Genomic DNA, 17,496 nt, shown 5'->3' on the forward strand with positions numbered 1-17,496 from the left:
TTGCAGATACAGATTGTTGTTTATACAGTGCATGTGTCTGTACATGTATGTAGATGCATGTGTATTGTATGTACAATTTTTTGGACTTTAAAAAAATTCCTTTCATTACCAGTGGTTGTAATCATGTTGTTGCTTATGGGAATATTCACAGACAAACAAGAAGCAGTGAAAAATATTTTAAAGACGTGAATGAAGTGACTGAAGCAATGGAAGGTACTTCACCCTGCTTTGATGAAATAATACCTCTTTTCAGGTCACTTTCACTGAAGAACATAAACCAAAAAGTATCATGAATACTGCTCAAGTCTCATGGAAAAGTGTATTTAGTCAAACAAAACTGGCAACTGTGTTGAGACAGCAATTTTAGACTTCTCTAAGGCTTTTACAATTCTTTCACATGGCACTTTTAATTTTCTATAATGCAGGATTTTTAATCAAGAGGAAACACATTAGATGAATTAAAAAAGGTCTTATTGGCAGATATCAATGAGCAGGGCTGTCCAAGGAAGGTCTCCTGAGAGAGATTCCTGGTCCAACACTATTCAGTACATTCTTAGAAACAATCTAGATGATGAAATAAAATCTTAACTGATTAAATTTGCATATGACACAAAGATTAATGGGATACTAAAAAAAAGGAGGGCAGTTTACTGTTAGAATTTAATCTAGATCATTTGGTCAGATTGTCGGAATCCAACAAAATGCAGGTACAGACTAATACACTTTGCAATAGGATCCACAGGTTATACTATTAGCTAAGAGTTCTTGTGCATGGAAAGCAGTAACTTATAAAGTATCTAGAGGTCACCTTTTAAAGCTTCTTCACCATGAGCTCACAGAGCAATGTTGTGGCAGGCATTACTGGAATGAAGGCCCTTGAGCAAAATTTAACAGCTTTAATCTTAAATAAAATATAATCATGATAACTAATAAAGGAATAGCACTGAAAGGGTGGTAAGGGAACAAATGAACATTTATGGCAAGATGTAAAATATGTAAATATGTATATGTAAAAGTATATCGTTTCAGAATAATTTTGCAGTTCCTAAAATAGTCTGTTTATTCAAAAATAGTTTGTTCATTCAGTTACGATTATGCTCTCTAGCAACCTTTAGTCAATGAATCACTGTGGAAAAATCACTCGAATCTACCTTTTTATGCCTTTTTCCTCTTTCATGGCTAAAGATATATTTTTACTCATAACAAACAAAGCTATGCATATATATGACAAACAAAATATATGATCAATGTTGTGCAAATCTTTTTTTGAGTGTGCATATATATGTACAGAGATATATTTTTATGCATGTTCATATGCCTACACATCTTTTTATTATTACATTTTTTACAAATGCAATATTTCTATACATTTTTAAGTCAGAAAATATTTTAGTTATATGTTCTAATACACAACCTGCAAATAGATCTCTTTTTTCTTTAAGCAGAATATAGAGTCAAGAATTCATTTCAGAAAGAACCACAAGTGATGAATTAATTGTCTTGTAAACTTCAAGTCCTGTTTTTCCTGCAGTATGTAGACAATTAAAATTAACAAACTTCTGTATTAAACCTGCTCTACTGACTTCACCGTAGTTCTCTAGTTTCACAGTCAATAATAAAAACAAATTTGTTTCTTCAAAGTGAAATACCAGCAAAAACGTACTATTTTAAGATTAACATGAAAAAGCTCTGACCTGTTCTGCTCCTTTTAGGACCATTTTGGTGATGGAAAAAAGCTCACTGTGGAATCTATGTCCCTTCCAGCAGCAAGTCCTGTGAAGTGAATGCAGGATCTAGACTGCGACATGGAAAAGAAGGAAGAGGATGTCGTTCCACCCAATCTTATTATGGTTATATCAGTGTTTATATCAGAAAACCCACCAAGGAACTTTCCATGTCAGAGCCTTATGTCTGATGCGTTGAGCTGTATTAAAATAAGGCAGCAGAAATAGGCAACAGAAATCTGTGAACCAGAACTTAGGAATTTGCCAGCAATAATTCCTATCCACCTCTAGTATGAGCCACATTGTATATTTAAAGTACATGTGCTATGCATTACAGACTGCTATTGATTTAAAGAATATTTTACATTTGATTGGTAAGTCTTCTTACCATTTCTATTTTGGTTTAAATGGGGGTGATTGGGTATTTGATTTTTTATTTTCTATGAGCAGAGTCTTTGAATAAGTGATTGAGAACAACTATGTAATACATGTTGATGAATTAATACATAATTTTAATTTCAAGAGTTTGACCAAAAATTTATATTTATGCCATGTGAGTGAAAAAACATTCAACAAAAACTTACGTATTACTCAAAGAGGTGAAAGCTCTAGGGTTTTGTTTGAAAAACTTGTTTATTCAGAAAAAAATGTATTATAACATCTTTTTTCTCTGGATATTGTGAAAATGTGTAAACAAGGACCTGATATCTCAGTTTAACCTTAACTTTCAGTTTGTGTGCCAGAGAAATCTATAATAAATAACATAAACTGCCAGGTTTACATTTCATCCACTTATGAGATTATTTTTTCTCTGGAAGGGGAGATGGGTAAATCAGATTAAAACCATACCTGACTGTCATCCAGTAAACCCACTCTTCCAGTTATGTAGTTCATTTTTCTCTTACCTCTTTGAATGAGTTTCAATGTCTAATAAAACTTTATTTACTGGGAGTGCCAAGAAATGAGTCAATAAATTTATTGAGCAAGATATGAAATAGAAATGTCAAAGATGAATAAATTTTAGCGCAGTGTTTACTTTATAATTGTATTTTTTTCATGGAATTCAATTTCTCTGCAGACTCTGAAGCATAACAACAGCAGAAAATGAAGTCACAATACCCAACAAGAGAAAATGTAAAATAGTAAACTTCCTTTCAGAGCAATAACTGAAAACATTATCAGTGTTGTAAGTATTTAATAAAATACAGCATTTTCTGTATTACAGTAAATTCTAGTCTGTTCACCTCCATCTGTACATTCCTGGGAGAACTTTGTTTCTTTTTTTTAGTTTTTATACCTAAATAATAATCTGGAATAGTCAGTTTGTCCCTGTATGGCCTGAGTTTCCGTGGTACTTTTCACTTGTATGGTACCAGAGGCAGTAAGAGCCAAAGCAGGAACATAAAGCCTTTAGCCCAAGCTACAAACAAAAACATGCTTTATATTCTTTTATAGAATTATTCAACTCTTGGTTATTTTGAAAAAACAATGGCTTCTGGGATACAAACAGATGTATTTTTAATCCTTATTTTAACCACAAAACTTCTTACTTATTTCAATAGAAACAAATTATCAATTCAACTCTTCTCATCAGAGCTGTGGACTGTTCCCTCATCAGATTTACTATATTACAAGCTTGGATTCTTCTGCATTCTTACTGTACACTACAGACAGCTGAGCCCATGCTTTTCCAGACAGCTTGGATTCACATAGACAAGTCTCAAAATTTTCTTGGACAGCAGGAAGGGTATGTATGAACCTTCATCACCAGTGTCTGCAACACAGCTGCTGTCATTATACTGAGGTCTAGCCGGATTTGAGTTAGCAGCCAAGCAAACCTGTCAAATGCAATGTTTGAGTCCGTCGCCTTCACTGGACTTTGATGTTCTGAGGACTCAAATCATCTAGCTAAAAATTAGTACAGGTTTTGCATTACACAAATCATGGTGACAACTACAGAGTAGACACACAATTTGTTACTGCTCAGTGCTTTTTACAGTCGTAAGTCTCAGCAATCCTCATTACAGAGCCCGCATATTAAGTGCAAGTAAGGATTAATGAATTCTCAGCTGAAAAAAAAAGTCTCAGCCTCAAAAGGATGACTGTTTGACAGCTTGTAAATAGACAATATTGAAACTACATTATCTAACCCTCCGGCTCTTTTTGTTTCTTTGGTCCAAAAATATAGAATATTAGAAAATGCAATATGAGTATTTATAGGTCTTTCCTACCAGCTCAATGGAATTCCATTCTTGACTGAGCTTTTTAGGAGCAATAATTACAACATTGTAGCTTACAAAAATATTTAGGCAAAGATTTTAAATCAGTCACAGATAAAACAAAAGGAAGAATTTGACATTTTTAGCTGAGATTCATATACATCTACTGAGGTTATAGATAGGTTAAGTACTGTATTATCACTGACCAGTGATACTCAGAATGAAGCCCATTTAGAAGCAGCATAAAAATAAACATAACTATAAGCCTAACACAATTTAGTTTCCAATTGCTTTAACAAAGAAAAGCATGCCTCCTTCAAAGAATGAGGGAAAATCACGGAACTTTTATGAAAGGCTTCTTAAAGTAGACCAAAAAATAAAGGATTTTTTTTATGTGAATGCATGGTACAACAGAAGTTCTGAGAGAAAATTAATGAAAACCATTGAGTAGTGTAAATTTTACATGACTGCAAAGGTATACCAGGACCCAGCTTTACTGCTGCTCAAATGGACCTATCAATTGATAAACTATTTCAGCTGAAGGCTCTGCACAAAACAGGTAAGATCCTTATCCAAATAGGAGGGCTTGTCTGTCAGCTCTCTGGATTCCTCTCTTGGTTCCACAGGTGAAGATAAAAACCAATTTTAATAATTTGCAACCTGCTTATTATGACAGTTTTTGTAGTGTAGCTAATATTTTTATTTAATAGATAAATAGTCCTTTTTTTCCAAAAGTGCTTTAACTCTACTCTTATATTTTTATCAACAATATAATAGTATATTATCTGGTATGAATTGCTTACAGACTATTTGCTCTTTGTGATTAACAGTTTCTGAACTGAGAGCAGCTTCATTATAGTTAGCTTTAATCTCCTCTTGATCTCATTTTCCTCATGCTCTACAGTACCTATAATCTTAAATCTTGGGTTCATTTGCAGTTTAATATTAGAATAATACCTTCAGATAACCAATACTGTTTCAGGCTTAGCCCCATACTGACCCCTTTACAGTCAATATTTACCATTTCAAGAATATTTTATATTAATAAAATATTTTGGGTTCAAAAGTCATTTACAGGGATGTAATCTCGAATTAAAAAATTTATTCCTCTTGAATACAGGGAAAACAAACACTGGTGCTATCTTGCTCAAAAATCCACACCTATGACTTCATCATCAATTTGCTCTCAAATATTTTTCTTTCTGATTCCTCTAATGGTTACGTACACAAACCCATCTCCAGGATATATGCCATATAAAAAATCCTATGTTAATAGCCAGGGAAATTTCTAGTCCACATTTTTGCTTCTGGTCAGCTCTGGGCAATGGTCACCCATGATAACCTTTGCTGGTGGCTTTTTTCCTCTGTTCACTTATGCTGAGAGGCTTAAAAACAAGATAAAGAACTGTTATTTATTTTACTTCCACTGTCCTGTTGCTACCAAATGCAAAGGATAAATTCCATGTAGGAAAACTTCACATTCTGAAATGGGATTGGGGATTATTTTAGCAGGTGGTGGTGGATAAACTGTTGAAGGATTTGTATGTTCATTTTGTTAGGCATGGCATCCTTTAAAAGCCTCATAATTTAAATTTTAATTCACACTCCATTTGCAGAAATAGTAACACTTCAACATTCAAAAGTATTGAAGATCAGACAGGTGTTTTAGTGTAAGGACATTACTATTATTAAATCCATGTTACCAGAACTCATTATGAAATGGTTCTGTAATCACATACAGTTGTTAGTAGCCTGGTTATTTTTACTTGCATTTGACTAAGGCAGAATATCTCTTGAGTGCAACTTTCCTACTTAGTTCTGTGAAATGTTAGAACAAAAGAATACCAATTTCACAGTAGAATCGTAGCTCAAATGTTTCATTTTTATATACAAATCTGTATTCGAAACAATATTTGTGATGGTAGATTTTTAATATTTTAAAATAAAATTTAAAAGCAATGAGGTCATTTGAACATCTCATTTTTTTCACTCTGAGGAGCTTTTTAATAACTTTCTGACTGTTCAACCTATGATAACAATAATAAATTTTATCTAAATTAGATATTTGCTGGCTGATTAATAAATGCTGAACTTTTTGTGGGTGTGTGACACCGTTATGCATCCATGAAAGGAAAAATAGCATTTGGAGCTAGATAATTAAAACAGTTAAAATTCCAGGCAAATGTTATGTTCCAGTGTAAATTAATCTTCTGCTACAGCAAATTACCAAAATTGGTCTAGGCACTTTAATGAAAGCAGAGTGTTAGCAGGCAAATATAGAGTCCCCTAAAAATCGAGTTCCCAAAATATGTAGTTACTGCTAAAAAAACACTGAGAAGAAAAGTATTACATTAATCTTTCTAAACTATGAAAGCCCCTTTTTTGAGATAGGAAGCTCAGTGGTGAGTTTTCACCAAAGTAATAAAGCCAGTTCTCCAATTTTATTGAGTCTGTTTTTACCTTTTCATCAACAGGTGTGCAACATGGGAAGTTATTTGGAATATGAAAGGCATTAGCTCACTTGGTTTGGTTGCCTTATCCACTGCAAGTGTAGGAGCCTGGATTCATTTTGATCCATTCTGACGCTGACAGATTATTATGGCTCTTGTGTTCTGTGAGGTTCTCTCAAGTTCATCTCTTGAAAATTCACCTCTGAAAGTCCTGAGAAAAAAATGGGTAACTAGATTCATTGTAGTCCAATAAAAAACACAGTAATTTCAACTCTCTGCATTTGAAAATGTGCAAGAAATCTGCCTTTGATTGTTAGGAAATATCCTGAAAAATAGAGTTTCCAATTGACTTGTAATTGGACAAAAGCAACATTACAAAGCCACTTGAAACTCAGGTAAGATCTCCAACAGCTGAAATACAGGAACTGACTTAAGAAGAATGGATTTCCACCTTGCTGTGGTCTGTATGATCTAGTTAAATATGTGTGCTCATAAATAAGTATATTGAAGTTTTAAAGGTTTTTTCAGCCTGCTAGAATTAAACAGCCTTCAGTATATGTGAGGTGATGACCAGAAATATAATAATTTATTGATGAAGTTTTAGGTATTAAAGAAACTTAGGAATCTCTAAGATGAGGGACTTTAGGGGATCCATGCTAATGTTTTATTTCAGATTGGGAAAATGTTTTGAAGAGCACCTTTCAATTTTACCCTCTTGTGATCCTCTAGTTTATGTTCTGACTGCAGAAATTTGAGACATTGGAGTACATATCACTGGGAGACTCATTGCACTTGCTGAAGCATAACAGCAGACTGAAATAAACCCCACAAAATTAGTAGTTTATTGTTGTTAGATCCTCAACACCAACCATTTCCCAATACTGATCTACTCCTACACTACCACACTAATTGTGATCATCTTTTGGGATCTTAGTTTTGGAGTTACGACTTGACAGCAGCCTGTCTCCATCACTGTTAAGACCACAGGATTTTGCCATGAGATAAGCACAGAGAGGAGCATCAGGATGGCAGTGATTCCCAGCCTGGGGAGGTCTGGCCGGCACGTCCTGGGTAATGCATCCAGGCAAGAGTTCCCACTGTGGCAACTACTGCCCATATAAGCATCGAGCATCCTGGTCAAACAAAGTTCCCCAAGTTATGGGTCAAGTGGAATCTGCGGCCACTTATGTCCCCCTCTCCTGCTCCTCCACTCTGAATATGCTTCAGTGTATTCTTAGAATTTGGACAGTAAGTAGTCTGATGATAAAGGTGGTACTATTACCCAGGTGTGATCTCAGACCTAGGGAGAGGTAATAAAATCTGGGGGGCACTGAAAATGGACACAAAGAATGCACAAAGAAAGCCAACTCAACAACTGTGCTGAAATCAAGTCTGATGGAATAAAAGGTAATTCCAGCAGAGGAGGAATTCCATCAGGGGAGGAATTCCAGCACAGTCCACTGACTCAAAGAAACCCACCAATTCAAAAGAAGAGAAAGAGAAGCATGGAATTAATTAACATTAGAAGTGAGGGAATCATTTAACCAATAGAATAAGAGAACTGTGCAGCCAAAGAGCATTAATTCCATTGTTTGATAGCATGTATGAATAATGAAACATTTTGAACAACTTTGGGACCCCCATCATCAAGAAGCCCAGGATGAAGAAGGATAAATGAGATGTAGGTAGATGCACAGTGACTATCTTCTGCCATCTCTGTCTCTCCCTCCCTGCCCCCTTTCTATTTCTTTCTATCTCTTTCTATCTCTCTACGTTGAATTTTACTGTTAAAAAAATATACTCTGGTCTTTGGCATACGGTCTTGTTTGCACTTTAATTTGGGTAGAATAATCTTCCAATAATCGGATCTTAGCATGTTCAAAGAATGTAAAGGATCACTGGATTTTAGAAGAGAAGTTTTCAGACTATTCAGAGGTGTGTTTGAAGCAGTCCAGGAGAGATTGTTGATACCCAAGGATTACCTCCTGAAAACTCAGAACCGCCTATTCCAAGAAGTAAGAAATAAAGCAAAGGCAGCAGGGGGACAGCATGGACAAGGAGTTCTAACTGAACTCAGATATTGAAAGGGAATGTATAAGAGGAGCAAGCAGTAGCAGGTGATCCAGAAGGAATATAAAGCTGCAGTCTGATTGTGCAAGGGTGGATTAGAAAGTCAAAGGTCCACCTGGGACTGAATCTGACAAGGGATGTGAAGAGGCACAAAGAAGCATTCTACAACTATACAAACAGTAAAAGGGAAGCTAATGTAAATGAGGAATCAATGCTGAATAGGGTCAGGGTCCTTGTGAGAAAGGATGTGGAAAAGCTGGGTGCAAGTCCAGGAGGAAAGTCTAGGGTAAGGTTTATCCTCAGTGGAGGGGAGCAAAGCAGGGAGAACATAATCAATCTGCAATATGTAAGTCCAAAGGCCTGATGTGTTGCACCCAAAAGTGCTGAAGTCCAAACAGCATGTGAAGGGATAAGAGTTTTGACATTAAAAAGAATTAATGAAAATATTAGTCACACTACGTTGTTTCTCCAGTATTTAAATGTTGTCTTGGAGTTTTTTAACTCCTGAAGTTCAAATAAATGACAAACCAAGGTCAACACTTAACAAGCTAGAAGACAAAAACAACTCCACAGACATTTGTTCATACTTCATGGAAATGGAGGAAATTAATCCATTCTAATGATCAAATCAGCTTGACCAGGAGAGGAAGGTAAAATTACTTTCTCAAATCTGATATCCATAGAAATGTGTATTATTCTCAGCTTGAAGACCTGAGCCCAGTTATTGCAAATCCACCAAGCTCTCACTTTTCTGTTATACTGACACCAGTTATATTGATATCAATATTGACTATATTTAGATTGCCATGAAAATAAAAAACAAAAAAAAAGGTATCTATTCCAGTGACTAGAGCTCAACAAATAATGGTATTTTAGTACAAATGATTTTGAGATAAATACCAAAGTTATTAGCCATTTTACCTCATAAGAATAACAGCTTGGGTCCATGTTTAACATACATTTGAATGAAACAGAGCTTTGTTCTACACTGATTGAAGATGGCAGAGTGATTTTTCATTGTTAAAGCCAGGAAAGATTATGACTTTTTGTTGCTTTGGTTTTATAAATAAAATTTTATTTAAGAAAATTAAAATATTTGAGAATTTAGTAGACTCCAGACAGCTGTGACATATAGATTGTATATCTATAATTTTAAAACTGAATTAAAGTTAAATTACTTTTCTTCAGTAATTTTCCTGTTTTATACTCTTATATATTCAGCTACAGCTACCTGATGACACTTAAAATACTTGAGTTATGTGGAATGGAACATCAAGTACAAAACCAATCTAAGCCGTGCCTTTTGTATTTCAACACGTTTTCTAGTCAGCATAACAAATGCAGAAAACAGGACTCATTAGTGTTCCTGTCTATTAAAGGTCATCATAAAACACAATCATTACATAGCCAAATATAATGAATTTACCTGCTTTTTAAATGGAAACACTTAAATTTTCTCTTGTCACTTTTAATAATTTGTGCATATATCCACACTAATATATCTCTGTCTCTTTTTGTGATGGTGTGCTCAGCCCCCCAGCCTGACCTTTTTATTTCACGGGATTTTACTCGAGTGATAATCAGCAGTGGCAGTAAAGGAGGTTTCTGCTCTGGTCATGATTGCTGCAACCAACCTGCAGTGGATTTGGGGGAGACAGGTAAAAACACAGCAGAAAAGAGCTAATCTGAGCAGTGTGCCTCCCCTAACATGGTTGCTGGTCAAGAGCCCAGTCAAGCCAGGCTGGGAAGAAATTAATTCTGTAGTTGGTATGCAAATGTGACTGAAGCAATTATCTTAGTCCATAGATAATGGACAGAGCCCACTGAGCCCTCCTGCACAGCAGTGGGCTGTGGACCAGGATGTCCCCTGGAGTAGTGGTGCCTCTAAAGGTTATTGAGGCTGACAGAGTCCTTCCCACTAGAGATTCTCATTAAATCCTCATGCTAATTTTTGAAACGTTAGCTAAGTGATATAAAGAATTTATTGTCCACTCAAAATCCTTTCGATATAAAGCATTGATCAAGCTCTGGAAACATGTCTGAATCCAAATACACCTTAACTCCCCCTTGAGAATGACAAACAAGTGTTTAGAACACAAGGTGGCCCTTTCTGAACCTCTTGACTTAAGAGGTCTTCCTGACAGTTTTGTTTGACCCAGTCCTCTGTGCAGTAAATAATTTAGTGTACCTTGCCATAGAATCTAGTTAAACCAGTGTTTCACTTGCCATCAAACTCTGTTAAATCAGTAATTTATATTAATAAATATGTTGGTACTTCTATTTTACAAGTGAAGTGTATCCCTCCATCTGTAAAAATTTGTCACATAATTTGTGTTTACAAATAATGTGGAGAAATATGTGAACAGGTAAATATTAACAAACTCTCATGGCTTCTTATGGGAATTCTGTCCATGCAAACATGTTGAAATGTGCCCTGAGGCTTTCTGGAATTCAGACTTCTAGCCACCAGTGACTGCTTCAGCTGTTGCTGTTATACTTAAGAATAAATGTTCAACTTAAAAACAGTCAATTCTCCTTAATGTCTGAGCAAATATGTCCCCACTTTTTATGGGCTTGCACAACATATAGCTTAGGTTAATTGGGCTCTGCTTTCAGATGTTTACTGCTGGAAGGTTAAGGGGAAAAAAACTTTGAAATCCTTTCTTACTCCAAAATTCACAAGAGACTGAAACAGCTTGGAGTTTTCAAAAATTTTCTGTTATAAGTAGCAAAGGCATAAGTGCTGACACTTTCAGATGATCAAGCTCACAACTCAAAATTAGTTTTTTTTCCACATGGAGCTTATCCTTCCCAGCCACTGTCTCCTTGTCTCACTGAATTTGAGTCTCATTGTCTCAAATTTTGTCTTAAACTCACTCTTCTTAATGTAGGAAGGAAGTAAAAAAACAATGTGTGCATGGAGTAATTAACAGAATTTTTTAAATCATCCTTGGAAACCTTCAGCAAACTCTTCCTTCAGAGAAAGCAATTGTATGTTCTGACCTGGCAGTTTCTTTGAACCAAATAAAAGATTAAAAGAGAGCATACTGTGAAAGAGATTACACTGACTGTGCGGTGCCGCTATCGCTGTTTTCTATTAGAAAGCAAGAGCACTTACTTGATTACAGTTTTCTAAAAGCAAGATTCGTGTTTGCAAGCAAAATATCTAAAAAGGAAAGTAGCTTATGAAATGATTTATCAGTAATAACCAGCATTTGGAGCCAAGGGCTGAGAGAAACTTGGCTTCTTATTTAGACACTTCCAATGCCTCTCTATCCAGAAAATCAATTAAGTGACTTTAAACTAACAAAGGCATATCTGCATAGCAGAACAGAATTTTGCCTAGAGGTGTTGCTTTTCAGCCTCTAAGATGATGATCATCTGAGAGTTTGTCTGAGGGAGAGAGGTCAGCAACACAGCGAGACAATCAGATGGTGGGCAGAAAAAAGAAAAAACAATCATAATAGTAATAATTAAAAATTTCGTTTAACATGAGAACTGAGTGGGTAAGTAAGAGCTAAAAATTTTATTCTAATATTGTTTTCATGGAACAGTGACTTTAGAAAAGAGACTTTGAGAAAAATAATTTTAACTGTGTCTGAGTTTGTCTGTGTCTCAGACCATTAAACTGGAGTGTCTTCACTGTGAACTGAGGTGTGAACTGAGATAATTATACTAATTCTTCTGACTGGGAAAACTGATGGTAATGGGAGGAAAAGAGCAACTTTTAGAGGGCATAGAAGAAGCCAGGTGACACAAATCGCTTCCACCTAAAAGGATGCCACAGTTTATAATGGGAATTCAAACGTGTGGGAGAACAGTAAAAAACAGAAAGAGGAACATTGTATCTTCCCTGCCTTCCACTGCAATTGTACAGCTTGTCCTGTCCTGTAAGCATCAGGAGGCATTTGAAAACCTTCTCAATATGTCTTCCTCCACTCTATATTTATTTCCATCCAATACAGCTGGTCACAGTAACTAATCAGTTACATTAGTCTGCCCTGACAACTTCACTTTCCCTGTTTCTGATGCATTGCATTCAGTGCAAAAATATACAGTACAACAATGTACAATTGCCCAAAAATATCTTGAACCTATTACTTCAGGACTTAGCAAGGAAAGGGTTCAAAGGAGACCAGTGGGATGGAGGAATATAATGGCAATTCTGTGATTACTGTTGTGATCAGAGACTGCTATTCCATCATTTTGTTACAACTTTCAGTTAGCAATAGTGCTGAAATGAATGGTTCCACACATACCCATGCCTGTACATTTGCTATTAGCATTTGTAGGGCCATTGAAAGAAATTCGGTGATGGAATTAATTTGGAATACAAATTAAAGTTTTTTCAATACTTTTGTATTACTTCCTTGATGATATTTTTTTCATCAGTTTTCATTTCTTCACTGCTTTCAAAAGTAAATACTGTACTATATAAAGAAACTTATATATGGTGCTTCCATAAAGTGTTATGGTGCTTGAGCTCCTCCAAAAGACCTCAGTCCCTCTTGTTATTGGCAGGAGAGATATGAAGAACCACAACTTTGTTCCTCCCAGTACTGGGCAAAAGGGTAAATGTTGCCTAGACACCCATCAGTTGATACGATCACATATCAACTCATATGCTTTGGCCTTTCCTCAGCAGCAGCAAGTTAATGTTTCCAGGTAGTGGAGAAGACAAGTACTCACCTTATACCTAAATCTACCTCAGAACCATCAGAGCTTTCCAGTTTATTAACCAGAGAAAAAAATGTCATGGTTTGGATTTTTTTAATCTAGGATTTATTCTCTTTTTTGGGACTTGGAAGAAGCCTCCTACTTGAAGAATGTGAGCACAAGATCTGAAAAGAGTGAAGGCTCAAAGATTCTATTTTATTCTAAAAAAATCTCACAATCAAGCCTTACAAGATTATTACATCTGAAAAATGTAAAAAAATATATTGTAATATCAAATATTTATGAAATGCAATGGTGAGTTGCAAAAGCTGGAACCTTTACTTCAACAAATCAGCCAATTAGTCAGAAAAAAATACCAGTTGATTTTTTTGCCATAGGCTAAATCACGATGAGAATTTTGTGCTCTGGAGTATGAGTCAAGTAAATCCACTTCATTATGCAGAGGTATGTATAGTGATGAAATGAGGGAAAGACTGGAAAGTTCCTTCCCCACTCTACATTCCGAAAATGTGGTAACTCTTTGAAAACCTTTTTACACTGAGCAATTTGTCTAGACATTTCAAGACATTTGAATATGTCTTCCTTATGCTGCAGCCCAGAACAAAGAATGTTTTAATGTGCCTATTGCTGATTTCACCCTTTTGTAACACATTTGGGGACAGGGAAGGTGAATGACAGAAACCATGGAGATAACAGTGATAACTGCTAATCAGCCCTAGATGTAGAAAAAGTCAAAGTGATTTGCCTCAGGCTGCCTGATTAACAAGGCCATTAGCAGTTTGTGCTGATGATCCACTTTACAATGTAATGGAGAAGACAATTACCCCATAGGAGGTGAGATCAGCACATCCTGTGTGGGCCTCAGACTTAATATCAAAGGCCGAGACCAAGATTAAATCCTTTTGCACAGGGGCCAGGCCACCAGTCAGAACAAGGGCAAGGACACATCTAGCAGAGTGTTCTGTGAGCCTGGGCCCTGCAGCCAGCCTAACCCAGACCAGAGGGAAAGGGACTATAACTGGAGTATGATGTGTAAGACAAAAACACTTGACTAGAAGTTGCTTTCTATCTGAGCCATCCTGCTTAATAAATGAATTTTCAATCTACTGAATGATGTGGTTCTCCACGCGACATGGAGATGTGATTCTCTATTTTTGGTTCCCCACCTAAATCCAAAAAGAAATTACTATTTTCATAAAAATCAAAGGAGATATTGTTATCAAAACAATTTTTCCTGAGGTGATTTTTTCCCAGGTAAATTATTAGCTTGTCTGTTTCCATGGGAGAAAATACATATGTATGTAAGTACCACCTATCTGCAAAATGTGAATGTAATTACCTATGAAGGTAATATGTATTTTTCACTCAGTAATGTGATTTTTCTTTTATAGAGTCCTTACAAATGTTGCTTTGCAGAAGACATTCCAGTAGATCTGCTTCTGCCCCCTAGAGCAAAAGAGTAGTGCTCATGGGCTAGAATAGCAGAAGAGATCAGTTCAGGCAAGGAGGAGCCAAAGCTATAGCTTATTTCCCAAGAATTTATCTCTTATTTCACATAAAGACAACAAATTCACTTGTCATCAATCCCTCTTTTTAATTCATATTAACCATGTCAGCAGTCTATATTATCAAACATAGTTCTGTTGAGTCTAACCACCCTCCTTGCTTCCTTCTACCTTAAACTTACTCACCATTCTCAAGGTTTTCAAAGAGAGTCCTTCAGAGGTAATATTCCAATCATCTGATCTATCTTCAGCTCCTACTCTGGCCTTTTCTTCTTAGTCTCATTGCCCTCACAAAACATGGAGTGTAGGAGCACCACTCTAGTCTTGGGATTCCCATCCATATGTCACACATTCATATTTATTGGCAGGGTCATATGTATATCATTAAAATTAGCATGCACATATATAATAACACTGCACATTTATCAGATACCACCTATTTCAGAAAAAGAAGGTGGCACTTTGAGAGAAGCATTTTATTCTTGTCTTATATAGTAATCCTTCTCCGCTTTTTGCAAGCGTAGCAGGGATGTCTGTGGTCTTGACAAAGCAACTCAAAAACTACATATTTTGGTTAAGAATTACTTTCACATTACAAGGGAAACCATACATATAATTTTGATTTTTTTATTTTATTATGTTAGGAAAAATCTTCTATTGTTTTATTTTAATGAGGTATTTCTGACAGTTTTCACCTGAAATAGCTGAAAGTGAGGACTAGAACTAGTCTCAGCATAAAGCTATCTGCCAGGGAATTTTTCTTCAACACCTGGAATGCCTTTGATAATATCCCAGACCTTGAAAAACTTTTTTCCCTGCTGAAATGAGAGAATAATAAAACCATTCAGTAGTATAGGGGTTGACTAATCAAAATTCTGTTTGCTTCAGGATTCCTTAAGCTCAAAATGAGACAGGAAATATTGTTGACCAAACATTACAGACAGAAGTAACTGATCTGGCTTTTCCCTTTGTTGGCTTTGAGTCAATAAAGATAGCATTTAATTACATGTCACAAATGGAAACAAGAAGAAACTTAACTCTTTGGAATTGTCAAATTCATTATTCTGTGTTAATCATGTTTATTTTATATTGGGTTTTCTGTAGATCCACCTATCCTGTATGATGTTTACTTTCTCAGTTACATTAATATCTGTGGTATTACATTATGAGAATTACAAATGAGAAAACATTTTCAACAAAGACTTTGGTTGTCAGAACTTGCCACAGTCTTCTGTGTTTTGGAATAGGTATACCCGATGACTCAGAATTGCATGTAACCAAATCATCTGCCAGTTTTACACTCTACTGCTCTTTCTTTAACTACCAACAGTTTGGATTCAGACCTGTTCCCCCCCTACCCCATAAAAATCAATAAAGTTATAGTTATTTAAGAGTAAATATAATGCTTGGTTGCAAGCAGCAAAATTGACTGTGAAATTCTGAAGCAGTTGAATGCAAGAAAATCTTTGCAATTACATTATTTACACTGGCAACTAAACAAAATTAAAATATTTGCTTTTGGCCATTTGAGTTTACTTGAGGCTTGGTATCACTGTTATAAAAAATAAGGATAGTAAATAATATCTACTGAATTTTTTTTGTATACTTTTGTGATTTCTTTTTTTGGTATTTTTACCCTGTGTATACTCCAAACCAAATTTCAAGTCCAATCTATAGACCAGAAATTCCACCGCTGCCAGTGCAAGAACTGTCTCTTCTGGAACAAAAATCTTAAATAAAAACTCAAAGCTACCATCTAGAGACAAAAAAGGATGGATTCAATATTTCCAGATGCTAAATTCACTGATATAGAACAGAATAAACCCCAGGGTAAGGTGTGGAATCTGGGATTTGCAGTGTCTATTATCACTGAAATATATTGTTTGCTTCTTGGAATCCCATTGTTCCTCTGTTGGGATATGGAGGAACACAAACAGGCCCTTGGTCTACAATCATTGTCTCTAATTTTGTAGTTGGAGGACTGGCATGTTCTCTGATATAACTTTACCAGCAAAATTTTAAGACTAAAGTCTTAAGCAAGGAGTTTGGACTGTTACATTGTGATATTTTTCTATATTGATCCTTTCCTCTGTCTACAGTAGTTTATAGATAAAAAGTAATTTTTTATTACTAAAAAAACAAACAAACAAACAAACAAACAAAACTAAATTAAAAAAACCCCAAACCTCAGTTTCTTTCTCTGACTGTTATATAATTCTGGAAAAATATGATGCAAATCCATAAACATTGACAGGAGGTAGGGGAAAAAAGAGGCAAAATTGTCTTGCTTAATTTTTTATTCAATAAGTTAAAAATAATATAAAATATTTCCAAGATCACAGTAACAAATTACAGTACCTTAGAGAAATGGTGTTTATACAATGATGGATATATCAGTGCAGTCCCTGTGGGAAGGGAACAGCAAGAAAACGAATAAACAATTCTGAAGATGTGTCATAGAGGAAAAAAAAGGTAGGATTTACCTAATCTTTCACTGTCCAGAAGTTAAACATGTAGTCTAAGGCACTTAACTCCTTTACATGTTGAAAAGGAAGGAGATAGGCTTCTCTAGAGGACAATTTATCTCACCCTACTTAAGTGTTGGTCTTAAGAATGGATGAATCACTCTCAGATGTCATCTCCTTTTGTTTCTTCACTTTGAAGAAAAATTTGGCATGAATGGCAAGCTTGGATTAGGCATTTAACTTTGAGGACTAAATTAGGTCAATGGCATCTTAACTTTATTCAAGGCATAACTCTTATTCCAAGGGATACATGCATTAACTTGGTCTCCTAAATGCATAGTTTTCAATGGTCTTTGCTGCAAATAGGCCTCTACTGGATTTTAAGA

This window comes from Haemorhous mexicanus, chromosome 4 (genome assembly GCF_027477595.1).
Source record: "Haemorhous mexicanus isolate bHaeMex1 chromosome 4, bHaeMex1.pri, whole genome shotgun sequence".
Lineage (NCBI taxonomy): Eukaryota > Metazoa > Chordata > Aves > Passeriformes > Fringillidae > Haemorhous > Haemorhous mexicanus.